This window comes from Protopterus annectens, chromosome 11.part0 (genome assembly GCF_019279795.1).
Source record: "Protopterus annectens isolate FY-2018-M chromosome 11.part0, PAN1.0, whole genome shotgun sequence".
NCBI classification, from domain to species: Eukaryota; Metazoa; Chordata; order Ceratodontiformes; family Protopteridae; genus Protopterus; species Protopterus annectens.
The window spans coordinates 468,741,834-468,769,002 of NC_056745.1; the positions used below are offsets into that span (position 1 = coordinate 468,741,834).

The 27,169-nt window shown below is 42.9% G+C and overlaps 1 protein-coding gene across 1 annotated transcript in view; it reads right to left on the reverse strand.

Moving 5' to 3' along the window:
* Window positions 1-27,169, reverse strand: part of KRR1 (KRR1 small subunit processome component homolog) — a 514,300-nt gene that overhangs the window by 409,652 nt on the left and 77,479 nt on the right. The gene's annotated exons all lie outside the window — the stretch shown is intronic.

Genomic DNA, 27,169 nt, shown 5'->3' on the forward strand with positions numbered 1-27,169 from the left:
CATGATCTATAGTATGAGGAAAAAATTGTTTATGCAAAACAAAGGGCTTCAGAGATGCTGCACATAATCTACTTAACACAAAGGCCATGAAACTTAGCTCCAACATAAACTAGGCACATGGAAAAAGTACAGTTGTGTACACTTACCATAAATGTAGATGTTCAAGTGTACTCACTGTTGCAGTCATTACATTTGGGTTATCTGCTTGCAGTAGCCCTCAGTAGGCCTGATTAACAAAGTCTTGGGTCCTACGTCGGTTGCTGTCTCTTCTTCCATGACTTCAGGTTGTCAGGGGTATAAAACATACAGCCTACGTCATTACATCAGTTTTTCTTGACCCAGATGTCAGGTGTCCCCCTAATGGGAAGCAATTAAAACAATAATATACAAGGTTATACCTCAAAAAAAGCAGCAAATACACCAAAAAGCTTTTAAGCATCGAAAAGGAGAGAAGAGGTATAGCCAAAAGAAGTCAGGGGGCTGGAGGGCAACCAGGACTGCAACACTGAATACACTCCAACATCTACATTTATGGTAAGTGTACACAACTGTACTATGTTCATGTTTCACTGTTGCAGGCATTACATTTGGGTAGATTCCCAAAGCTATGGTTGGGAGGAGAAATTTAGATAGCATTAGGACCAGCTATAAGGCCCTGCAAAACTGCAGTGGCAAAGCCAGCTCTGGATTTAGAGAAAATTGGCAAATGGTAATGCTTGATGAAAGTATGTACAGAACTCCAGGTAGCAGCGTCTAGGATGTCCCTGGTAGGTACACCTCTGAGAAAGGCTGTAGAGGTAAATGCAGTCCTGGTGGTAAATGCAGTCCTGGTTGAGTGGGGTCTGATCCCCTGAGGGATAGGTTTTCCATGGTGCTTATAGCAGAAATGAATGCAATGGCCTATCCATTTGGAAATGGTTTGCTTCGAAATAGCCTTCCTCTCCGTCCATGCAGCAATTGCCACCAGCAGTTGTTCAGATTTCCTTTGAGGTTTAGTCCTGTCCAAGCAGAATCTAAGCTGTCTGTGCACATCTACGGAGTGCAGTATCCGTTCCCCTTTGTTCTGTGGATTAGGAAAGAAGGTTGGCAAATGAATGGACTGATTAAAGGCCACACTGGATATCACCTTTGGCATGAAAGAGAGATTGGTCCTGAGGTACACCCTGTCCGCATGAAAGATGATGAAAGGCTCCACTGCATAAGGGCCTGTAATTCAGATACCCTTCTTGCTAAAGTGATGGCTAAAAGGGAAGCTGTTTTCCAAGAAAGGAATTTTAAATCTGCAGTAGCAGCTGGCTTGAAAGGAGAAAGGGTGAGTTTCTCCAATACAAAGTTAAGGTCCCAGGCTGGAGTTGGAGCTCTCCTGGGTGGTCTTAAATTTTTGGCCCCTCTGAGGAACTGCTTGAGCAGTGGATGAGAGAAGAGGGGAGGTTCTGTGTTATATGAGCTGAAATGGCTGAGGCATGAATTTTTAATGAGGAAAAAGACAGGCCCTTGTGAAGCATCTCAGTTAAGTATTGTAAAATCTAAGGTAAATTGGGAACTGCTGTTCCCCTTGAGATTGGTTCCAGGCACAGAATCTTTTCCATTTTTCAGCATAAGATTTTCTAGAACTAGGCCCCCTTGCCTCTAAAATCACATCCATCACTGGTTTACTGAGGGATGGTAAAGGAGAGCTTAGGTAATTAGGCAGGCTGCTAGGTTCAGTGTTTGAAGCCGAGGGTGCGGAATCCGGTTCTCCTGCTGAGATAGCAGGGTAGGAGTCTGAGGCAGGTGCCATGGAGCCAACAGTGACGCACTACGCAGGAGGGGGTATCAGTGTTGGCGTGGCCAGGCTGGTGCAATCAAAATCATCCTTGGTTTGTCTTGTTTGATCTTTAATAGTACTTTGGAGAGCAGAGGCAGATGAGGAAAGGCATAAAATGATAGTTTTTTCCAGCTGAAGTACAGAGCATCCCCTTTCCAAGCTTGTCTGTGGGGAGTCCTTGCGCAAAATTTTTCCCAATTGATAGTTCTGGGGGGATGCAAACAAGTCTATATCTGGGCACCCCCATTTTCTTGTCAACATGTTGAAAATCCTTGGTTCCAGTTTCCACTCATGTGGGACCATGAGGTTTCTGCTTAGTCCGTCTGCCAGTGTATTTAGTTTTCCTGGCAGGAATTGCGCTTGTAGATGCACTAGGTAGCTGAAGGCTGTGTTCCACAATGCCATGGCTAGTCTGCAGACAGGGTAAGAATGTGTACCCCCTGCTTGTTTATGCACCACATAACAGTGGTGGTGTCCGTCTTTACCATTAATTGTCCTGGAAGAATGTGGTCCTTGAAGGCTGTCAGAGCATTCTGTACAGCTAACATTTCTTTATAACTGATATGAAAGTGCATCTGAATTGGGTTCCATTTGCCTTGAATGTACTTCCCTGCCAGGTGCGCACCCCATGCATAGTCTGATGCGTTGGTTGTTAGGGTTTGGGCTGCAGGGGTTAGTGTGAATGGTAGTCCCTTGTTTTGGTGGCGGGCCTCTGCCCAAAGGAACTCTAGGAGTAGACAAGGAATGACAGGAATCATTGCTTCTAGATCCTGAGAATGTTGACACTATAGGCTTTTTAGATACCACTGTAGTTTCCTCATATGCAGTCTTGCATATGGAATTAGAAGAATGCAGGAGGCCATGAACCCCAAGGCTTGTAGTATTTGCCTTGCAGATAGCAGGGCTTTTGTGGTCACTTGTATGAAGTAAGTCGTCAAGTGAATTTGTTTCTCTGGCATGAGGAAAACCATCTGGGAAGTTGTATTCAATCTTGCTCCCAGGAATATAATTTGACAGGGTACCAGGTGTGATTTCTTTTCGTTTATTGTGTACCCCAGACAAGTTAGCACCCTTTGTACAAAAGCCAGATGATTCAAAAGTATGTCCTGGTTTTCAGCCTGAATTAGACAATCGTCCAGGTATTGGTATATTTGAATACTTCTTTGCCTGCAAAATGCGATGACTGGAACTAGGCACTTTGGCTTATCTACTGCGCCCAGGGTATTCACAAAGGCCAGTGCAGAGAACTGACAGTGCGTGTAGCCTTCTTTGAAGTGTAGGTATCTTCTTCAAGATTCCCTGATTGGGATGTGCAGGTATGCTTTCTTTAATTTAGTGTTGCCAACCAGACATCTTTGCCTAGCAGAGGAAGCAACTGGTGAAGAGTCAGCATCTTGAATTTTGGAATCGCCAAAAAGGTGTTTAGAGTAGGCAGGTTCAGGATAGGATGTCATGAATTGTCTTTTCTGGGTACCGGGAAAAATCTTGAGTAGAAACCTTGCCCCTTTTCTTCTTCTGGTACCAATTGAATAGCCCCTATGCTTAAGAGAGACAGTACTTGCTTTTGGGCCTCTGCCCACTGATTTGGAGGTAGATCCGGCCAACCGCTTGGAGTTGGTAACGTGTGGAAGTGAAATCTGTATCCTTGGGACACTATATTTAAAACCCATTTGTCCTGGGTAACGAGTCCCCAGTTCTTTGCATGAAGTGCAATCTTTTCCCCCAAAGGGGCAGTCAGCTGAGAAGTGCTTGGAAGTTTTAAAAAGAAGTTATTGAGACAGTTTACCATAGGGGGGAGTTTTATTATTCCCAGATTTGGAAGTGGAGGCCCCCCACTGCTTAGTCCTGTGTGCCCCCTGGGACTGAAGCCTGGGTGCTCTGCTGGATCTGGGTTTGGACTGAGAAGGTCTGGAAGAGGCAGGAAAGGACCAATTTTTAGAAGGCCAATGCCTACTAAATCTTTTGAGGATGTACTTGTAAAAAATCTTTAATAGTTTGCATAGATTTAGCTTTTTCCTCCATCTTTTTAAGAACTTCTTCTGCCTTGTTGCCAAACAGGCGGTCCTGATTTAAGGGAACATCCAGTAATTTCACTTTAATATGATCTGGCAAGGATTGCTCCTTAAGCCAAGCATGCCTTCTAAGTACAGACCCAGTTACTGCAGCCCTGCAAGATGCCTCTAGTGAATCAAACCACATTGCAATGTATGTTTACCAACTTTGTCAGCAGAATGCATTAAATCCTGTAAATCCTTATTTTCAGCACAATCAGGAATCAACATAAATTTCCTGTTTAAGCAATCCAGTAATATGCAGCTGATACTTTAACATATGAAACTGGCGATTCAAGGCCCTAGTGGCCAAAGTTGCAGAAGTGTATACCTTCTTACCCCATCTATCCAGCGCCCTGGAGTCTCTGTCAGAGGGGCTAGGATTTTTGGCAGTTGTAGCTTTAATGCCCTTGGGTCCCTGTGAAACGGTTTCAGGATCCGCAGTAGGAACTTTGAAAAGGGACTTGTGAGAGTCAGGAACCCTGTAATTATCAGGTTTTCTGGAAGCAGGAGGTAAAGAGTCAGGGGCCATGCTAGATTCCGAAAAGGCATCATCAACAATGTCCAGTACAGGAGGTATAGCTAAAGGTCTGTGCTGGGGCAGGAGTAAGAAATCCCTAAGCCTCTTTTCAGAATCCGAGAAATCCTGACTTTCCCAATGAAAATGCTCCCTGAGAGTATGCAAGGTTTCACCAAAAGAGAAATCCTCTGGGGAGGAAGCAGAGGGTATAGAGTCCTCAGCATCAGAATCCTCATAGGTAGATAAGGGTAAAAAATCATGGTCATCAAAAGAACAGAAGTTTCAAAATCCTGGTCAGAAGTATCATAAGCAAACTGAGTCCTAGGTCTCTTAGAGGGGGGAAGGTTTACTTCCCCTGATTAAAGTAATAAGATCTTCAGTCATTCTTATCATCTGTTTTTTTAAGCATAGAGGCCTGACCATGCGGTATGGGTGTCAGTTTTCTAGGCATGGTTCGAGTTTCAGGCCTTGAAGAAGAAGATGGCGTCGGTTTAACATGCAAGTCAGTAGGCCTGAATACACCCTCAGAAGCCAGTGCCTGCACAGCGGCTCCGGACCCATCCAAGGTAGAAACATCCGCAAGTTCCACAGTTGAAGCATCTCGTGGCATACCTGACTCCAAATGGGTCTCAGTAGAGGCCTGCGAATCTGAAGTAGCAGGTATCAGGGGCTGCGAAAGCACCTCACTGAGTACCGGCGAACTGGGCGGCCTGTCTGTCTTTATCTTTGCGGTTTTTTTTTCGGAATTTTGGTAGTCTGATGACTTACCGAAGACATATCAGGATAATTGAACCGAGCACCAAAATATTTAGAAGCATAAATATACCGACGACGCATAGTTCCTGGTTTAAATAAGGCACAAAACTGACAGCGAGGTACATTGTGGTCAGGGCTTAGGCAAGGAATACAGTACGATTGAAAATCTTTATGAGGTATTTGCTTTCCACAAGAAATGCAATTATTTACTTTTACTGACATCGGATTAGAGCAAGAAAAAGTTTCCCCAACAGAGTACTTAGCTTTTAGTTGGTTCTGAAACTCGAAAATGAAAATTTCAGGAGTCGGCTGACCGGCACTTGCGAACTGCTTCTGCTTCGGGCACCGCACGGCAAGAAAGACTGATGTAATGATGTTGGCTGCATATTTTATACCCCTGACGTCACGGAAGAAAAGACAGCAACCGACGTAGGACCCAAGACTTTGTTAATCAGGCTGACTGAGGGCTACTGCAAGCAGATAACCCAAATGTAATGACTGCAACAATGAAACATGAAGATCATCAAGTGCATCAGAAAAGTACAGCACTCCATGGAAATGAGCTTCTCAGCCTAATTGCAGAATCTACTGAAAAGCTGTATTCAATGAAGTCAACAACAGTTAAAGCAGAGCAGTAATAAGGTGTTTAAAAGTAGATTGAAGGCTACTCAACTGCAAAGCATCAATGACCCAAAGCCCCTACCCTTTATTAGTACTACCTCAAACCACATGAGCCATCAAAGGTACTTTTACAAGAATACTTTACTGATGTGGGCTGGACCAAACCTTCTATATAATCTAGACTGAAAGGTACTTAGTTCAGTTTTTCAAGCACAAAACTCCAATTAGTAAGACTTAAAGTATCCTTTAGCTAAAAGACACACGTTCCCAAACTGATAGATATGGATCAATGTGGTTTTGTGGAAGGAAGGCAAAAATTTGGCAACATTAGAACTCTAACCCAGTGAGAATCAGAGTACAAATGAGCATTGCTATTGCTGGCGAGTTGTTCTGCAGAGAAAGCATTTTATAGTGTCAGCTGGGTTTTTATTAGTAGGACAATGCTGGCAATTGTCTTTCTCTAATAGAATAATAGGTTTAATCAGGTGGCAAGAGTGAATCTTGTCAGCTCTTCTCTGACAAGCTGTGTTTGAGTAGACAGACAATCAGGCAGCGATGTCCTCTTTTCCTCCCAGTTATTTGCTTTATATATTAGAGCCATTAGAAAACAAAATAAGGCATTCACAAAATTCAAGGGTATAACTGGCATGGTAGTTAAGAAAAGTCTGCCTTATTTGCAGATGCCATTATTTGTACTTGATAAATCCTGAGCCTTTTACACAGTTTTAAGTCAGGATACAAAATAAAAATAAGCAAAACTATAACAACCACTTGAATTGTTATGTAAAATGTGATGACTTAGATATGCTTAAAAACGGACTTAACATTTTACTATTTAGATATTGTATCAACAGATGACATGAAACAGCTTTACTATAAAACCACTACAACGAAAACACAATAGAACATTTACAGTAGGACAAAGGCAGGCTATAGTACAGAAGTTCTAAAAGAGTGGGTGAGAGTTTTTAAACCCAAATTATTTCTCCCTCACAAGACCTACTGTTTTGGTAAACACCTTAGCTCATCTATATAAACAGCAGATAGGAATGAATTGAGCAGCAATCCCAAGCAGTACCCAGCTAAATTTATGATGGCGGCGAGCTATAGAGTTATCCTATCTAGACTGGCTATCAAACTTTTAATGCCAAGTTTATGTAAACTTAACTGTAGCTGCAGATCCCACAACATCCTGGGTAGAAATATTTTTTAAAACATGCAGACGTTGCAGTAGTCCTTGGGGAGTGGGTTTACTATCAAACTGTGGAATGGCAGTTCGTCAAACATGGGCTGGTCGAACATGTGTTCTACCAACGTCCATAATGTCGAACTGAAATTATATGAATTCATATTAGCGAAAGTGAGTACATATTCACTAATATGAAGTTGAAGTTTTGAATTCAGATCACGGTACAGTGCAGACTGGGAAATTTTTCCCTTTTCCTCACTGTAGTGGGATCTTGAAGTCTGTATATATAATATGCAGGGGGTTTGGGGGGTGCAGGAGGGCAAAACAATAACACGGACGCTCGATTTTGGTAGTTCCGATGTTCAAATGTTGATTGTTGTGGTTACCATTTTACCAAAGTTGGACAGACAATTCGATAATTTTGTAAAAAAATGTTTTGTGTCAACATTTTAATAGTAAACCTCGAAGTGTATCTCACCAGACCTTAACAGAATTTGGTTGTATAAGTTACAATGAAAAATACAGTTAGCAAACCCCCAAAAAATGGGTTTACTTAAAAAATGGAAGTCCTTGTTTTGTTATCATAAACATGAGGAAATTACTCCATTTTCTAACTTCAACTTTCTCTAAACAGCATCTTCACTACCTGTACACAGCCAGCACACACACAAAAAAATCTGTCCTTGTTCTCAAAAGAAGACTTGAAACTGAATGGATTATTTTAAATCAAACTGAGACGCTCATGGTAAAAGACTGCATTACATTTTCTGCTTATTTATTCATGCAGTTTAAAGATTCCTCTCTCTAAACTGACACCACATACTGCTTCTCTGGACACTGGGAAGTCTCTTATTTCTTAAGTAACACATGACTATTGTTGCTTTTCTTGTAAGTAATGTCCTCAAAGACATTTAGCTTGAAAGACTTCAGTCTTAATGGTACTGCACTAAATCCCAAGACTGATCATTACAGATTATTCTGAACTTTGTAATTCTTCAAATGAGCTTCCCAGTAATAATTTGAAGTATGTGTTGCTGGACTGGAGAGTGTCATGCACAATGACAGGTGCTGGGGCTGTGGTCATGTTCTCTCCCAATTATCTAATAAACTCCCAGGACAAAGTGTGCCCTCTTCCCATTAATCTAATGCTTCCTCAAACACGGCTAAGCATGAGGGATATGGAGGCTGCTGAGTTTCTGTAATCTATGATTTGGGCTAATGAGACTGCAAGCTGATTCCATAAACTCATCTTTAGCCTTGTTTTGGGAGCAATTAGATAAACGAGGATGTGTATCCTGAAAGCAACTACATTATATGTGCTTAACAGCAGGAAGAGACAATAATCCTAACCAGTATACCGTTTTAAGTGCATTTAATATTCAAACATTCCACTTCCCCATCCATTTTTTTTAAATTATCTATCTCATGCACTCGAGTCCCTCTGTGGACTCCCTCTCCATCATCCACTAAGATACTCAATTCCAGTGGATCTGCAACCCTCTCTGTAGACAAAAAAAAAACACAGTATTTTCAGAGTGTATTCACTCCCTGTAAGTTGATGCATATGCCACCTCTTTCCCCTGCCATCCTACCTGTTCACAGTTCCTCTTTCACATCTTCTGAGATGAAGCTATGCACCAATATTATGTTACCCTGTTCATTCTGGTCTTAAATGAGAAGAGATTCAGTCCTCTTATTCCTAATTTTATTAATTTCACCTCCATCTCAGACATCTTTCTTGAAACTCTCCTCTAGATTCCTTCCTGTAGCCTTATGCTACTGAAGTCATTACCCTCTTTGCTTCTAGAATTTACCATACTTCAGTACTCTGTTTGCTACTGTCCCTCTGCTCCTGGTGGTCCAATCCAGGTGCTCTGTTGTTATCACTTCCACTCCTCCCAACTGTCACTACATACCAGGATGTTGGGGCTTTAACTGCAGTATTTGTATTTGTCGAGACTGAACCTAAATTGCAATTATTCTACTTTTTCAGCCTTTACGAATCCTTTGCTATATTTCTTCCCTATCCTCCACTGCTGTATCAATCTCGGTGTGTAAAGAAGCAGATCCTGTTCTATATTCCCTAAGGAATATGTCTTAGGAAAACAAAGTAAGGGTACTGGACCTAGGACAGATCACTTATGGTACTCCACTAATTGCTTTCTTAATTCCAGATACTAACCCTTGTACCTCAGTCCTCTGTATCCTACCACTCCACCATGCAGCTATCCAGTTCCTATCTTGGTTCTACCCATCCAATTTTCCTGTGTGGGACCAAATTGTTGACATAATAAACATATCTAGTCATTAACATGTTAGATACGACCACACTGGAGTCTCTACTGGATTTTATTTTGTTTAGGATGGTATATGGGTATCCAACATTATTTGCCCTTAAATGCTTAACAGCACATTTACTGATGTTGAATCCAATTAAATATTATTTTCACTGGCATAGGTAGTCTAGATAATTTTATAAGTCTGTAACATTTGTTACACAGATTTGTAATGTGCTGAATGACCAATCAAGGACACACTGCCTACACCACATATTAGCAGAGCCCAGTAAGAAGGCAAAAAAAGGTTTGAACAACAAAACTGTTACTGAATCCTGTGCAATCCCCCAAAGGAACACGAAAGGCCTTTAAGTTTTAGTCTGAACTACGGGTGTCCAATTTTTGATCCACGTGAGAAAACAGATATCATTGCATAGTTTTCAAAGGCCTTTTATAAGTTTATTAGGGTGGTGTCAAAAGCCTCTGAATGACCCTGAAGTATGATGCATAGTGGATAACTTCTCCAATGACTTAATTTATTGGTGTAGACATTGATCAGACTAATGAGATTAATTTAAATCTTTGGCTAACAAATCCATATTGACCAAGATCTCCGGTCTCATACCAGTGGTTATACAATATCACTTGTATACAGTCCTGTTCCTTGTCTAGTTCCTAAAACCCTATCAAAGCAAAAGGACAAATTTAGAGCGGTTTGTATTTACTTCTCACAACAGCAGGTTATCCACTGGATTCTGCAGTATCAGATGGTAATATATTTTTTCCACATAGTACCACAAGATAAAAATACAGGCTGCTACTGGCCTTTAAAATCTACCAAATTGTGGCAGTCAACGTTCAGAACAGTAACTGTGAAAGCCATATGGCCACTACTGGTTAAGTCTGGATGAAAATACTAGACACAGAAGATTCATTTCTACAAGTTCTTCTCTGATCAACACATGGAAAAAATTCACATGGAACATTTGTATACTTGCAGGTTAGAGAAGTTCTAATTGGCAAGTGTACACCCTCAAAACTTTACACAAAGTTATTGGGCTTACTGTTTGCCTTCTAACGGTCTTAGAATATTGACTCAACCCATACTTTAATGATATTTCTTTGGTGGCGGACAATTTCTTTCATAACTCATGACCACAATGAATGTGGGCTAATTTAATCACTGCAGCAAATTCAGGATACCACTTTGGGGATCAGTGAAGTGCACCACTTCTACAACTTTTTTTTTCTCCTTGAGACCAAGCTTCTGGAACAACAGTCCCTATGTTTCACATGACAGCACTTTTGTTTAAGGTTAAGCAAGCAGCATTTGTTTAAGATTCAGCAAGACATAGTCAAGCTGTAATTGTGGCGTCTGCCAGGAGTGTCTGATCTGTGGGGTATTTTAGATTTTTAGTATACAGTCTGAATACTTCAGTAGTTTTCCCCTTTTTCAACTCGTTTTACATTAAGTTTGTATTTCTTGCATTTTGCAAGTTTAAAGGGATTAACTGTCTATAAACTGTGAGAAGAGGAGAAAAACAGTAACCTAATTCAAGTTAAGCATAACAGGTTACAGTTATGAAACTTACTAAGGACTGTTCTATGATTTTTCTTGAGCTCTTAAATAAGCTGCACTCCACTGTTCCACATCTTGTAGGTGCTACATTTTGCCAAAACTGCTACCCTCCCATTCCTGTGTTGCTACATTGGCTTCCTTCCTTTGTTTCCCTTCCTCATATCCCTAGCTTATGGTATTGAAAACTCTGTAAATTACTCATTTTCATAGCTTGTTTACTCCAATTTGTTCTGGACAGCCTTACCGGACAGTACAGCCAACTCTGTAAAATCTCATACCATTTTCTTTGCCTTTTTATTCTTAACCCCCACCACCACCTCCAAACAATGTACCGTGACCCGATCATTGCTTGCTAATACTGCCTTAACCTACATATCCATGACACCCTCTGGACTGATTAGAGCCACATCTAGAGTTGTATCATTTATGTCACAGTCCTACATCAACTAACTGACTCTCTCATGGTCCAAGACTTTAATGTAATCCTGCTTCTAGGAATCGTAAATGAATTAACCTTAAGTTCTCCCTTACATGACTGAGCAACTCTCCATGCTTGCCCTGATAACAACCTTTCAGTCTGCATTTTTATCCAAAGTGTGGTAAATCCAGTCACGCACCAAAATTAAGGCAACCACTCCTTTGATTACAACACCAAGGATGATTTGTTGTCAAATAAAGTCATAGTGCAGAACTGTAGGAGGGGGGGGGGAAGAATCTAAGTATGGCATGGATATACTACAAAAAAGCATTTGACAGTATCCCACATATGTGGATAAAAGAGTGCTTAAAAATGTATAAGCTACACCCTACACAAACTACATCACAGCAACCACGAAAAAGTGGAAAACCACTTTGCAGTTAAGCTATGATAAAGGACAAGTTATTATTCCAGGGATAACCATTCAAAGGGGAATATTTCAGGGCGATATCAAAACTAGTAGTCATAACTTTTTTCAGATGTTATAAGAATTTAATTTGGTCTTAATAAATGTGCAAAAGCAGCCTTTAAAGCAGGAAAGCTGCAGCACCAAGAAAACTTCAGTTTGGGACAAGAATGTAATATAAAAAAACTTCAGCAAGAGGGAGTGTATAAATATTTGGGAATTGAAGAAGGATCAACAATAAAAAAAATAAACAAATGCAAATAAAGCGTAAGGAATATTTTAGAAGACTTATTTAATCCAGAAAACAGCTATAAACCAATTTGCTCATCCAGTCTTAACTTACAGTTTTGGAGTGTTTGACTGGCCCCAAAAGGTGTTGGATAGATTAGACAGGAAAACAAATGACTTATAAAAATCAGTGTATACCAAGATTATATATTCCCTGCTCTGAAGGAGGCATGGGCTTCCTTGAAACTGATTACATGTATAGATCTTCAATCGTGGGACTGCATACATGTCTGCTGACCTCACAAGTCCCAAACATAGTGAAAGTTTTGAAACATGGGGAGAATAAATCTAAGATGACTTCCCTGCTTAGTCTAGCAAAAGCATATCATGTCAAGAGGGAATGGAAATCAAACCAGAAGTAGATAAAAATCAGGCAGCAAATGAATGTATCAAAAAAACAAAAGAAAGAATATAAGATGAAGGCTCAGATGAAAAGGCAATTAGAAATGTGGAAAATGCATAAATATAGTTGCAAGCATACAAAACTCCTGGAATAACCTCATGTTGATCAGGATCAAATGCACGAATGGTTAAGGAGAGGCAAATTCAGATAAAAAAATGAAAGGTCAATACAGGCGGCCCAAGACAGTAGACTACCTTGCTTTACAAAGTCCACTGAATGTGTGGGAGAAACAGACAAATGCAGGTTTTGTAAAACAGAATTGGAAATAGCTGCACACCTTGTTGCTGTTCTGACAAACTAATGGCAGAGAAACTTAATAATATGGCAAGACTGCTGCACTGGGAATTGTGCAAAGATTATAATACTGAAGTAGTTTAAAAACACTGGAAACATCAGCCACAAAGCATCATAGAAAATAATGATGAAGTCTACATCACATGGGATCACCCATTACTAACAGTTCAAAAGATAAATGCGAGAAAACAAGACATAGTGGTCCATGAAAAGAAGACAAAAGTAGCATTGATTATTGAAATTGCTGCACCCAGTGACTACAGTGTCTTGCGTACAGACAGAGACAGTCATAAAATACCACGATTTGCATGCAGAAACAAGAGCAATGGGGAAGAAAGATACCCAGACAATTCCAGTAGTAGTAGGAACAATGGGTCTTATAAAAAAGATACTCTACAATCGTATTTAGATAGGTTACTGATACATGCAACTCCCTATGAATTACAGGAAGAGTCATCATTGGGCACATTGCAGGTGCTGCAAAGAGCACTTCTGGCTAACATCAAAGATCGAAACGATACTAATTTCATGAACTTTAATCATACACTGACTTAGGAATGGGGTCCATTCTCACCATGGTATTACAAACCCAAAAGACTTGGAGAAATTAAATAGAAAAAGTTAGAACCACAACTAGAATAGTTTCCTTTTTGCAACAGTCTTGGATCAACTGGCTGAATCTCTAATGGCGAAAGACCTTTACTGAAATCCTGTTTCTAGGAATCCTAAATGAATTCACCTTAAGTTCTCCCTTACATGACTGTGCAACTCTCCATGCTTGTCCTGAAAACAACCTTGATAACAACCTTCCAGTCTGCATTTTTATCTAAACTGTGGTAATCCAGTCACCCACCAAAAGTAAGGTAACTCACTCCTCTGATTACATCCTGAAAAAAATAGAGTTCCTAAAAAGGACATAAACCAACCCAAAAGATTTTTCTCTGCTACTTAAGACATGCTGTAAGTATTCTACCTTCCACATCATTATAAAGAAGTGAAATGTAGATTCTTATCTTCATATGCTTAATTAGAATTGATCACAAAGGTGGTGAACGCTCAATTTACCAACACCTACTACATCCGGCTCCATTTTTTTATATTTCAGTTAAATCTGGAGGCTAACCTCTCACTTGTAAACTCTCCCTGCAAGTTTCATATACCTCATACAGCTCCACCACTAATCACATCAAAAGGTCTCACGGTGAGGCTATAATACAACCATTCCCAGAACCTTCTACAAATAATAAGTCTCAGCAAAAATTAGGTCCACTCATTCACCTCATGCATACTTCCCACTTAACTACAGCAGCAACAGAAATGTTGCAGTGAAAGACTATTACAAGGCACACTGACTCATCACTCAAGACTGGACAAGAAGTGGGTTACAGTGAGTTGTATTTCATGCACCAGGACCTCTGATGTTACAAGGACCCTAACTCTTGACAAATACAACTATGATAGGGTAGTGATGTATGTGAGGGTAAACCACACAAGATGTAAAACTCTGGGGAATAAGCAGACACACATTTCAGAATTTTCCATGCAATGTTACAAACGCAGGTAAGATACTAGTTCTGATTGAAATCCATCCTTCCCCTCATATGATGCCTTGATACAAAGAAATATACTTGGAGTCAATAACTGGTTTAATAGTGGATATCACTTCCGATCAAACCTCTTAGAGCAAGAAATCTGGACAAAGCCATAAATAAAAATGGGTCAAAGGCCCAAAAATAGTGACACTTTTTAAATATTGCTCTTACAAACTTAGAAAATAATGACAGAAATTTGAGTTTCAGACTTCATACCATACAGAAAAATTTGTGCTAATGCAAAACCTGTTATCCGATCAACTTTCTAACTTCAATCTTTAATGATCTGCCACAAATTTGCCAGAAAACCACAATTTTATGAAAAGCAAACCAAAAATATGAGGCAAAAAAAGTACAGTTGTGTACACCTACCATAAATGTAGATGTTAGAGTGTCTTCACTGTTGCAGTCATGACTGTAAGGGTTCTCCCCTGCCGGCAGGCAGCCCTCGGTCGGCCAGAATCCCAAAGTCTGGGTCCGGTGTCGGCTGTTCAACCCTGCTCCCTGACGTCAGTGCGCCAGGAGTATAAAGCTGACAGCCGACGCCATCTTCTCCAGTTTTTCTTGCCCCAGATGTCAGGAGTTCCAAAATGAAAATGGTCCCATAACCTTTGCAAATACACCTCAGAAGAATGGTGAAAAAAGGAACCACACAAAAGTAAAAATAAGAGGGGACAGGAGGGAGGGAAACCCAGACTGCAACAGTAAAGACACTCGAACATCTACATTTATGGTAGGTGTACACAACTGTACTATGTTCATCGTGTTTCACTGTTGCAGTCATGACTGTAGGGTAGAATCCCAAAGCTGAAAGAAAGGGAGGTGGTCATAAAGAAGAAGGGGCGGCTAAAAGGCCCTGCAAGACTGCAGAGGCAAAGCCTGACCTAGACTTAGAGTAGAGAGGTAAACTGTAGTGCTTAGAGAAAGTATGCACTGAACTCCAAGTTGCAGCTTCCAAAATGTCCTTGGTAAGAACTCCCCTGAGGAAGGCCGCAGAAGTGGCAGCAGCTCTGGTGGAATGAGTCCGAATGCTCCCTGGGATTTGCTTTCCATGGTGTGAATAACAAAATCTGATTCCATGAGCAATCCATTTAGAAATGGTTCGTTTAGAAATGGCTTTACCTTGGGAACTTGAAGCATAAGAAACAAACAATTGTTCTGATTTTCTGATGTCCTTGGTTCTGTTTAGGTAAAAACGTAGCTGCCTATGTACATCCAAGGAATGTAAGATCCTTTTTCCCCTTTATTTTGAGGAGTGGGGAAAAAGGTTGGCAAGTGGATAGTTTGATTTAAAGCCACTTTGGAGACCACCTTAGGCATGAAGGTCGGATTAGTCCTCAAAGATACCCTGTCTTGATGAAAAATAATATAAGGTTCCACCGCCATAAGGGCTTGTAACTCTGAAACTCTCCTGGCAGAGGTTAGTGCTAACAGGATAGCTGTCTTCCAAGATAAAAACTTGATGTCAGAAGAAGAGGCAGGCTCAAAAGGAGGCAAGGTTAGTTTTTCCAAAACATAGTTGAAATCCCAAGCAGGAATGGGAGGAGATCTAGGAGATCTTAAGTTCTTAGCTCCTCTGAGGAACTGTCTCATGAGCTGGTGGGAAAAGATGGGAGGGTCTGTATTATAATGAGCAGAAATAGCAGAGGCATGGATCTTAATGGAAAAGAAAGAGAGACCCTTGTGTAAGAGATCTGTCAAGTAAAAGTAAAATTAAAGTGATGTTAGGAAGAAGAGGATCAGAATCCTGAGCCTGCATCCAGGAACAAAATCTTTTCCATTTTCCTGCATAAGATTTTCTAGTGTTAGGACGTCTGGCTTCTAAAATGACATCCATAACCTGCTTGGGTAGGAAAGAAGAAATCAAAGGTCCTGGATTAACCAGGCCGCCAGGCTGAGAGTTCTGACATGAGAGTGTAGAACTCGACCCTGTTGCTGGGACAGAAGGTTCGGAAACTGAGGTAAAATCCAAGGGGGCTCCAGGCATAGGTTTTTTTTAGAGTCGGATACCAAAACTGCCGAGGCCAATTCGGAGCCAACAAGATTATCATCTTGGGTTTGTCCTGTTTTATCTTCAATAAAACTCGTGGAAGAAGAGGTAGACGTGGAAAGGCATATCCCGAGAGGTTCCTCCAACTGAATGACAGGGCATCCACTTTCCAAGCTTCTCTGTGGAAAGTCCTGGTGCAAAAAGTCTGTAGCTGATGATTTAGATGGGATGCAAAGAGATCTATGTGAGGACATCCCCATACTGCTGTTATCATCCTGAATATTTTGGTGTCCAGCATCCACTCGTGTGGATCCGAAAGGTTTCTGCTCAAACTGTCTGCCAGTAAGTTTGTTTCTCTGGTAGAAACTGAGCTTGAAGATCCAGATTGCAAGCTAGTGCTGTGTTCCATAAAACCATGGCTAGTCTGCAAAGGGGGTAGGAATGAGATCCCCTATGCTTGTTTATGTACCACATAACTGTGGTGTTGTCTGTCCGTATTAGTAGTTGTCCTGGTTGTATGAGATTCCTGAAGGCCAATAGAGCTTTCTGAACGGCTAACATTTCCTTTAAGTTGATATGCAGGTGCAACTGATCCTTTGTCCAAAGGCCCTGCAGACAATTGCCCTGAAAATGGGCTCCCCAAGCATAATCCGAGGCGTCCGTGGTTAGAATCTGAGAGGCAGGAGGTAGACGGAAGGGTTTCCCTTTGTTTAGAGCACATGCCCTGGACCACCAAAGAAATTCCTTTTGAAGGCAAGGAAGGATGGGAATCAGTATGTCCAAACTGTGGCAATGCTGAGACCATACACTTTTTAGGTACCACTGTATTTTCCTTATGTGTAGTCTTGCATATGGCACGAGAAGGATGCAGGAGGCCATGTAACCCAAAGCCTGCAGGAATTTCCTTGCAGATAGATGGGTTAGAGTTGCCAAGGCTTTGAAAGTTGATGCCAGCTGTAATTGTTTTTCGGATGTCAGAAATGCCATCTGGGTTGTAGTGTCTAGTAGAGCACCCAGAAAAGTTATCTGTTGTGATGGTGTCAAATTTGACTTTTTTATGTTTACAGAGAATCTCAGGAATTTGAGGAGGTTTTGTACAAAGTCCAGATGCTGGAGTAAGACATCCTTGCTGTCTGCCTGAATTAGACAATCGTCCAGATAAGGATAAATTTGAATTCCCTTGAGTCTGCAGTAAGCTACTACTGGAGTCAGGCATTTGGTGAAGACCCTGGGCGCAGTAGACAATCCAAAGGGCAGTGCAGAGAATTGAAAGTGCCTCGATCCGGCCTTGAACTGGAGGTATTTTCTGCGATCCTGCCTGATGGGAATGTGTAAGTATGCCTCCTTTAAATCCAAAGTCACCATCCATGCATCTTTGGACAGCATTTGAAGTAACTGCTGTAGAGTAAGCATCTTGAATTTTGGAATCTCTAGAAAGGTGTTCAAGACTGACAGATCCAGAATGGGTCTCCATGAGTTTTGCTTCCTTGGGACTAGAAAGAGCCTTGAGTAAAACCATTTTCCCATCTCTGAAAGAGGAACCAGTTCTATGGCATTCATAGCCAAAAGAGCTTCCACCTGGTTTAAGGCCTCCATCCATTGATGTTTTGGAAGGTCTGGCCATCCGCTTGGCCTTGGCAAGGTATGAAAATGGAATTTGTAACCTCTTAAAATCACATCCAAAACCCATTTGTCTTGGGTTATTTGAGCCCAATTTTGATAAAAAAAAAGAGAGAGTTTTCCTCCGAGAGGGGTTTCCAGGCAAGACGTTCCTGTAGCCCAACAGAGGGAGTCATTGAGTTTGTTTCCTTTGAGATTGTGACCTGTCCTCTCCTCCCCTAGGGGTAGAAGCAGTCCACTGTCAGTCTATAAGCAGCTTGTGTTTGAGGCCTCCCTCTGGAGCGTCTATATCTACCCCTCTGAGGTCTGTCTGAAGAGGGAAAGGACCAGTTTTTTGAAGGCCAATTCCTGCTAAATCTAGGAGGCTGTACTTGTAAGAAATCTTTAACTGTTTGCATGGATTTCGCCTTATCCTCCATCTTTTTAATCACCTCTTCAGCCCTTAGATCCAAACAAAACATTATGCTGAACAGGAGCATCCAATAATTTAGCCTTAACTTGTTCAGGTAAATTTTGTTCCTTTAGCCATGCATGTCTTCTAATGACTGTGCCAGAGGCCGCAGCCCTACAAGAAGCCTCCAAGGCATCAAATCCACAGTGTAAACCATGCTTCCCAACCTGTTCAGTGGCATGCAATAAGTCATGTAATTCCTTATCATCCGCACACGCAGAAATGTTAGTAACTTTTTGTTTTAAGACAGACAAGAGAAATTGCTGATATTTAAGCATATGAAACTGACAGTTTAAAGCCCTAATGGACAAAGTAGCAGAAGTGTACACCTTTTTTCCCCATCTTTCCAAGGCTTGAGAATCCTTTTCAGTAGGAATGAGATTTTTGGCAGAAGCGGCCTTAACTCCCTTAGGACCCTGAGAAATGGTTTCAGGGTCAGCAGTAGGGTTCTTGTATAAAAACTGATGGGAATCAGGAACCCTGTAATATCTATCAGGCTTAACAGGAGCAGGAGGAAAAGAGTCAGGGGTTAAGTTAGCCTCCGAAAAGGCATCATCCACAATATCCAAAACAGGAGGAATAGCCAGGGGTCTATGTTGGGGAAGAAAATCCCTCAGTCTTTCCTTGGATTCCGAATACTCCTGTCCCTCCCAGTGGAAATGCTCCCTCATTTCATGCAAAGTTTCCCCAAAAGAGAAATCCTCAGGAGGAGAAGCTGAAGGAATGGATTCTTCCGCATCAGAATCCTCATAAGGAGGAAAAGAATATTCCTGATCACAAGAAGAAACTGAGGAAACAGAAGCCTGATCAGAGGAATCATAATAAACATCCTGCCTAGGCCTTTTGTCTGGAAGGGGATGAGAACCCCTAATCATAGTAAGTAAATCCTCCGCCATTTTGAGTAACTGTTTCTGTGACTTGGGAGCCGGTTCAGAAGAGGCCTGTGTTGAAGTCTTTGATTTAGAAGGAGTCTTTGCCTTTGGCTTTGCCTTTACTAGAAGTTGAGTAGGCCTGAAAACCCCTTCGGAAGCCGGTACCCGCACAGCGGCTCCGGACCCATCCGAAGGAGCATTGTCCGAAGGTCCCGCAACAGAGATATTTAAAGGCCTGGTTGGCTCCTCATGAGAGTCCGTTTTGGCCGTCGGTTCTGAAATGGCCGACGACAGGGGCTGCAAAAGCGCCTCACTGACGACGGCCGAACCTGAAGCTGGCTCCGCATGTGCGCTATCATCAGATTTGGACCTCGGAGGCATGTCTTTATCCTTGCGACGTTTGTGAACTCCGGTAGCTGGAACCGTATCCGACGACATTTTGTAGTTAAAGCGCCTACCAAAGTAATGAAAAGCAAAATCGTACCTTCGCTTAATTGTACGTTGATTGAATCTAGCAAAAACCGACAACTAGCTATGTCATGGTCAGGGCCTAAGCAAGGAATACAGTAAGAATGACATCGGAGTGGAGCAAGAAAAAAGTTTCCCCAACGGGGTACCTAGCTTTGAGTGGAGAAGAAAGTCTTCGGACCGAAGTATATTGAAAAATTCGTCAGGAGTCAACCGACCGGCACTTGCGAACTGCTACCACCGCACAGCAAGAAAGACTGGGGAAGATGGCGTCGGCTGTCAGCTTTATACTCCTGGCGTACTGACGTCAGGGAGCAGGGTAACAGCCGACGCCGGACCCAGACTTTGGGATTCTGGCCGACCGAGGGCTGCCTGCTGGCAGGGGAGAACCCTACAGTCATGACTGCAACAGTGAAACACGAACATCTGGACATTCTGTAAAAATCTGTACAGTTGAGAGGTATGCTTTCGAGGGATCTAGTATGTGTCAGCATGGGCAGAGATGATAAACAGTCCAACCTGCTTTAAATATAGTCTGCAGCTCTCCTGTCAAAGATTTCACATACTATCTAAAGCCTTTGCTGGCCCCTTAGTACCTTGTATAGACAGAGTTCAGCTGATGGATATTCCCACATAAAAAGAAGTTAGGTCTTACAATAACATTCCATCTGTGTTGTTGATATTTGTTCATTCACTACTGATGGGTTATTGGTTCCGTCCGTGGAACCGAGCCAGCCAATATCAAGCTCACATCAGCCAAAAACTCTCGAGCCAAGGTCCTACACAGAATGCTCTGCTCCCTCTTACCTCAGATCGAGTTTGCAAGTTGATAGATAAAAGTAGAGGCTACCTCTGGTCATAACAGACCTACAAGAAAGGAGTATATGAGATCAACCAAGAACCTCCGGAAGGGGGAAGGAGGATGGGAAGTAATGAATGAACGAATATCAACAACACAGATGGAACGTTTTGGTAAAACATAACTTCTTTATCTGATGGTGTTAATCTTCGTTCATTCCTTACTAATGGGACAGAGTCCCCAGCTACTTGTACTCCTAGGTGGCCCTCATGGAAAGACATTCCTGAGCACCACAGAGCCAAAAGGAAGCTATACCTCTGGGGGTCAAGTCCAATTTGTAATGAAGAATAAAGGTATGAGGTTTGGCCCAAGTTGCAGCTGAGCAAATATTGAGGGAAGCTTTAGCATGGAAAGCTGCTGAAGTTGCCACAGATCTTGTAGAATGTGCTTTGACAGGTAAGGTGAGATTGTTTTTGTTGTAGATAAAGGCGATACAATTTCTCAACCATGACGCCAATGTAAATTTTGACACAGGATGACCCCATCTAGGTCCAGAAAAAGCCAGAAACAGTTGGTCTGATTTACAGGTATATTTTTCTGTCCAGATAAAATCGTATTTGCCTGTGAACATCCAAGGAGTGCAGGCAATACTCTCCCTTGTTAGAATGGTTAGGAAAGAACACTGAAAGGTCAATAGACTGGCTGATAGATCGCTCTGACACCACTTTTGGTAAAAAGGTAGAATTAGTTCTCAGTGATACCCTATCCTTATGGAAGATAAGATAGGGAGGTTTGATGCATAAGGCCTGAAGTTCTGACAATCACCTGGCAGATGTGATTGCAATCAAAAACAAAAGTTTTCCAGGAGAGAGATTTTACATCACATGAAGATGCAGGTTCAAAGGGTGGAGCTGTTACAGCTTGCAGAATCAAAGCCAAATCCCAAGGCTGTACGGGTTCTCTAAAGGGAGGTTTTAGGTGGATAATCCCTTTCAAGAAAGTCTTACAGACTTTGTGTGACATAAGTGAAGAACCTTGAAAACCAATATGAAAATTTGAGATGGCAGCTAAATGTACACGGATAGTAGAGGCAGACACCCCAGAGTGGAAAAGATGTGATAAATAATCCAATACCACCGAGACCGGGGCTGACAAGGGGTCTAATTGTTTATTTGCTGCCCATAGAGAGAACCTTTTCAATTTAAGATAGATTAGTCTGGTGGATGATTTATGAGATGCAATAAGAATATTGCGCACAGGGGAAGAAAGATTTTCATGCCTGGCAATCATTGGAAGCAGAGAAACCAAGCTGTCAGTTTCAGGGTTGTTAGATTGGGGTGAATCAGACTCTGTGGATGGGAGCTCAACGTTTGGGATGGATAGAGGATCCACGGTTGATCTAGCAGGTGAGGCCAGAGGAAGGGAAACCAGACTTGTCAAGGCCAATATGGAACAATGAGGATCACTTCGCTCTTGAAATGTCGTGCTTTCTTTAGAAATTGGGAGATGAGGGGGAGAGGAGGATAGGCATAAAGAAGACCCGAGGGCCAAGCATGGAATAGAGCGTCCCTTGGTGACTGTCCTAGAGGGGGGATAAGGGCAAAGTAGTTGCTGCACTTGTAGTTGGTTGGGGAGGCAAACAGATCTCAGCAAGGCTGGCCCCAGCAGTTGAAGATTTTTGCCGCTATCAGAGGATTGAGGCACCACTCGTGAGGCTGCAGAATGCACCTGCTCAATTTGTCCACTATCATGTTGGAGCTCCCGGGAATGTGAGTTGCAATCAGAAAGCGGTTGTAAGCTATCGCCCACTGTCATATTATCAAGGCCTCTCAGCATAACGGGTAAGATCTGGTGCCTCCTTTGTTTGTTGATGTACCAGACCACTGACATGTTGTCTGACTGGATCGTAATAGTCCCTGACGGAAAGATGGAGTGAAATGCTTGGAAATACTTGCAAAGCTAGAAGTGCCGCCCTCAGTTCCAGGACATTGATATGCAAAAGGGCCTCTGTCTCTGACCAGGTGCCTTGGACCGAGTTTCCCTGACATAGCTCCCCCACCCCATCAGGGAGGCATCCGTGGTCACCATGGCTATCGGTTGATGGGGGTTGAAAGGGCGAGACCATTGTTGGGGATTTCAAGACGTCCACCAGAGTAAGTTTTGCTTGCATCTCTGAGTTACACTTATTTGAAGACACAAAGGATGTTGTAGAGGGTACCACTGAGTGAGAAGTAGCCATTGAAGGAGTCTCATGTGGTGGCTAGAGGAACAATGGTAATCGAAGCTGCCACTGACCCAAACAGCTGAAGTACAAATCGAGCTGGGGATTTGTGGTGACAGAGCAGCGGTTGAACTTGTCTTATTGTCTGAAGTCTGTGTTCTGGAAGGGATGCTGTGCAATTTCTCATGTCCAACAGTACCCCTATAAATTCCAAAGACTGAGTTGGGGTCGTGTTGGATTTCTCCCAGTTTATAGTGCTTCCCAGGCTTCGAGCTGTTGAGAGTATACTGCAGGGCTTCTTTCAGTAGACGCTTGGTGGGGACGGTGAGAAGCCAGTTGTCTAGATATGGAAATGCCTGGAATCCTTGAAGTCGCAAGTGAGCGATAACCACTGCCGTGCACTTTGTGAACACTCTGGGGCTGCAGAAAGGCTGAAGGGCAGGGCTCGAAACTAATAGTGACTGGCTCCTATACAGAAGTGGAGGTATCTTCTTGAGCGTTTGTCCATTTTTATGTGGTAAAACGCATCTTGAAGATCTACAGAGCACATCCAATTGTATTCTTCCAGAAGAGGAAGGACAGACTGAACAGTGACCATCCGGAATTTCTCAGTTTTTACAAATTTGTTTAGTGTACTGAGATCCAGAATTGGTCTCCAGTCCCCTGTCTTTTTTGGCACTAAAAAGAACTATGAGTAAAATCTGGATCCTCTCTAGTCTGGGGGACCGTCTGGATGACTTTTTTTGTAGCAGCTTTTGGATTTCGTGTGCTGCTGTTTCCCTCTGTGTGGAACGTCGGGTAATACTCTTGATGAGACTGGGCAAAGATGAAAGGGGATGAGATAGCCTCTGGATATAATCCGTTGTATCCAAGAGTCGGTTGTTAACTTCTGCAAGGCAGCGGGGTACAAGGAGAAATGACCCCCGACCACTTCCAGAGGTAAGCAGTCGGGCAACGCTTCAAGAGTGCTGATATGGCTGGCCAGAGAAAGAATCTCTGGAACCCCGGTTTTGTGGACCTCCTCTGCTCCAAAAGGGGAGTCTTCCAATGGGGTTTCCCCCTCTGCCTCTAGGGGAGAACTCTGCACGTGCATCCCAGAAAGAACCTTGTGATTTCTTGCGCCAGATCTTTCTGCTACTCTGATTTCTGGAGTAGAATCACTGAGGAGTGGAGTGTCTGACAGCAACAGCAGACAGGGTCTTGCCATCTTGTTCGCACCATGCCCTTTAGGGCCAAACAAAGAAGCGGCCTCTATGGGGGCATTCATGAAGGAAGCCTTAAAGGAGTCCGCAAAGTCACAAAGGTGCATCCAAGCATGCCGTCTGGCGATTATACCTGCGCCTGCTGCTCTAGCCGCCCCTTCTGTTGTGTGAGAAATAAGACGCATGGAAGAGTTGGAAATGGACTGTAGGGTGGCTATCTGAGAAGGCACATTAATCACAGACTTCTTCTGAAACAGCTCCTGCCAAGGTTTCAGAGAGCTGGTTGATAAGATCTTGCTGAAGCCTGGTAAAATGTGCCAAATAATTCAAAAACCTTAGGACGAAGGTCGATGAAGCAAAAACACACTTCCCTAATCTGTCAATCTCCCAGGACTCCTTGTTGGGAGGATGGACAGTTTGGCTGTCTTCTGCCAAATCCTTCTTAGTAGCAGCTGCCACCACCATAGCATCTACTGGAAAACATTGTGACCAGTGGGGGTGCTCAGCTGGGGGCAATAATATTTTATCTGGCCTCTTAGGTATCACTTCAATGGTATCAGGAGCCTTCCATGTGCGCTGCACAATGAGCTGGACGAGCTCATCAGCAGGCAGCATGACCCAGGAGGTAGGGGTTCAGGCACAAAAATCCTGCAGGAATACAGATTCCTCAGAGGAAGGATTAGAAGGCTTCCAGTCACCCCTCTGTCTAAAGATCTCGAGGATGTCACCAAAGGACACTTCATCAGAGGGTGACCGTGGAGACCCTTCCCTGTCATCAAAATCTGTATCTTCAGTCAATGACTCCTCAGTGGAGTCCATGTGCTTCCTCTTACATGATGCTTTGCGGGGTGCTTCCTCAGTGGGAGGTTCTGGGTAAGACTGCAAAGAGGGGGTCTCCTGAGGAAGAGAGACCTGAGGCTCTTGTGCCCGCTGTCCGGGAGCTGAAGCTTGTGGCTACTGCGGCACAGAGGGGGGAGAGGACTCTGTGACAAATGAGGCAAGCACACTCTCCATGGCCTGGAAAGCTGGCTTGTCCAAGGAGGGATGGGAGCCCGGAACCAAACACGACAACCTCGTAACCGGGGTCATACCCTGCCCCGACAAGCCCCCCCAATCAGGAGTCTCAAGAGGACCATGAACTGTAAGAGAGAGAGCATCCCTGGAAGGTGCCATAGGAAAAAAAATAAAAATCGGCGTAGAGCCAGGAATGCCCTCCCCAACGGCACAGCCACTGGCCCGAGAACAGCTCGATGCCCAGTACACCAAAGGCCACAAGGACGACTCTGGTTCCAAAGTGAAATCCACTAGTGGAGTCGGAAGGAGGGAAGCTGCTGTCAGAATAACAGGCTTCGAGACTTGAGTGTAAGTCGAAGGAGGAGTATACTTTGGGGTTTGAGGAGATACAAGTTCACCTGAATGAGGGAACGTGGACTTCGACTGTTGATAAAGACCTCTGGCCAAGCAACTGGTCAACAAGCCACAACACATCCTGTTCAGAAAGACTCTTGGTTGACCACATGGAAAAAGCTGATGGACTATACTGACTGCTAGCAAAAGGATCCAGTGAAGGAGAATATTTGGTCCTTGCTAATTCAATAGGTGCAGAACTTGGAGCCAAGGAAGTCTGCACCGAAGAAAACGGTGTGAAAAAGTCTGCACCGACGATGTCAGTGCCATAGTAGTTAAAGGTGTCTGCACCGTAAAGGCAAAAGTCTGCCCTGAAGGGTATGGTGCCGTAGTGGAAAGTGTCTGCACCGGCAATTAGGACGGTACCGAGAAGGACTGCACCGAAGCACATCGGTGCCGAACATGTATGCAGCGTGGAGTACAGAAGAGTCATACTTGGATCCAAAGGTGACTATACCAATGGTGCCGAAGGGGACTGAACCTGTAATGATGGTGCTGTTAGGGGTTGTGACAGAACTGACGGAACCGTAGTTGTCTGCACCGGGAACTCCGGTGCCGGTATCAATAAAGGAGACATGGCTGTAGTCAGAATCACTTGGGGCGATGCCGAGCCTGGAGCAGACAGGGTCACAGGTGGCAGCAACGGAGTAGTAAATCAATTTCACCTTCTTGTGAGTCGACTCCCTACGATCTTCAGAGGGGAAAAGAAGGGAGTGACTTCGATGAAGAAGAGGAAGTATGCCTCTTGTGGGGTTTAACAGGAGAGGGTGAGCCCTCCGACCCAGAAACAGCCTCAGAGAAAGGAGACCTTTCAAAATTAACTTATTCTTCCAAAATTAAATTATTCTTCCTCTCGTTGAGAGTCCTGGTTGAGAAGTTTTTACAAATCCCACATGGAGGATCTACAGTCAAGTGGGAGACATTAAGACAGTAGACACAAGTCATGGCCATCAGAAAGCGGTAACTTACGGCCGCAATCCTTGCACTGCTTGAAACCAATGGAACTTTTCTTATCCGACATAACAGGTGTGGAGAAGAAGTACAGTAGCAAAAGGAAGAATAACGGCTACACAAGAAAAGGGTAAAAAGAGAAAAGAAAGGATTACCAACTATGGTAATGAATTATCACAAGGTAAGAAAAGAGGGTAATAAAGGGAGAGAGTCTAAAGTATGCGATAGAGTAGTAAAATATTAGAAAAAGCTTTTGAGAAAATTTTAGAGTAATAATATATAAACTGTCAAAAAAATTCGACACTTAGCTGAGAAAGTGGCGTGACATGGCTGTTCAGCAAAGCGGCAAATGAGATCTGAGGTAACAGGGAGCAGAGCATTCTGGGTAGGACCTTGGCTCGAGAATTTTTGGCTGGCGTGAGCTTGATATTGGCCTGCTCGGTTCCGAGGACCGAACCGATAACCCATCAGTAAGGAATGAATGAAGATTAACAACATCAGATCTAACATTTCAGTCTTGATTCTGATCACATTAATGTCTCTCTCCAATGCCAGAGGTCTAAACAAAAACTGCCTGATCTTGAGGCACTCCTGCAATTTAGAAAACATCCATAGATAGCTATGCAGATACTGAAACTTTAAAGAGCTCCCTCTACATAAATCTGCTTTTCATACCTTCAGACCCTGTGGTGCAGACAACCGTGCTGGAGTCTCTATTTGTCAAGAACAGATCACCTCCAAGCAGATCCCTAGGGACTCGCACACTGAATTCACTAAATAATCCTACTTGGAGAAATCTGTAATTATGTACCAATAGCTTGTTACTTTTGTCCCTTGATGATCATGTAGGATTCCTCAGTATTCTACAGGATGTTCCTGTCAGAAAAAAAACTCCTTTACTTTGGGTAAGTACCCGTCAATAAACTGG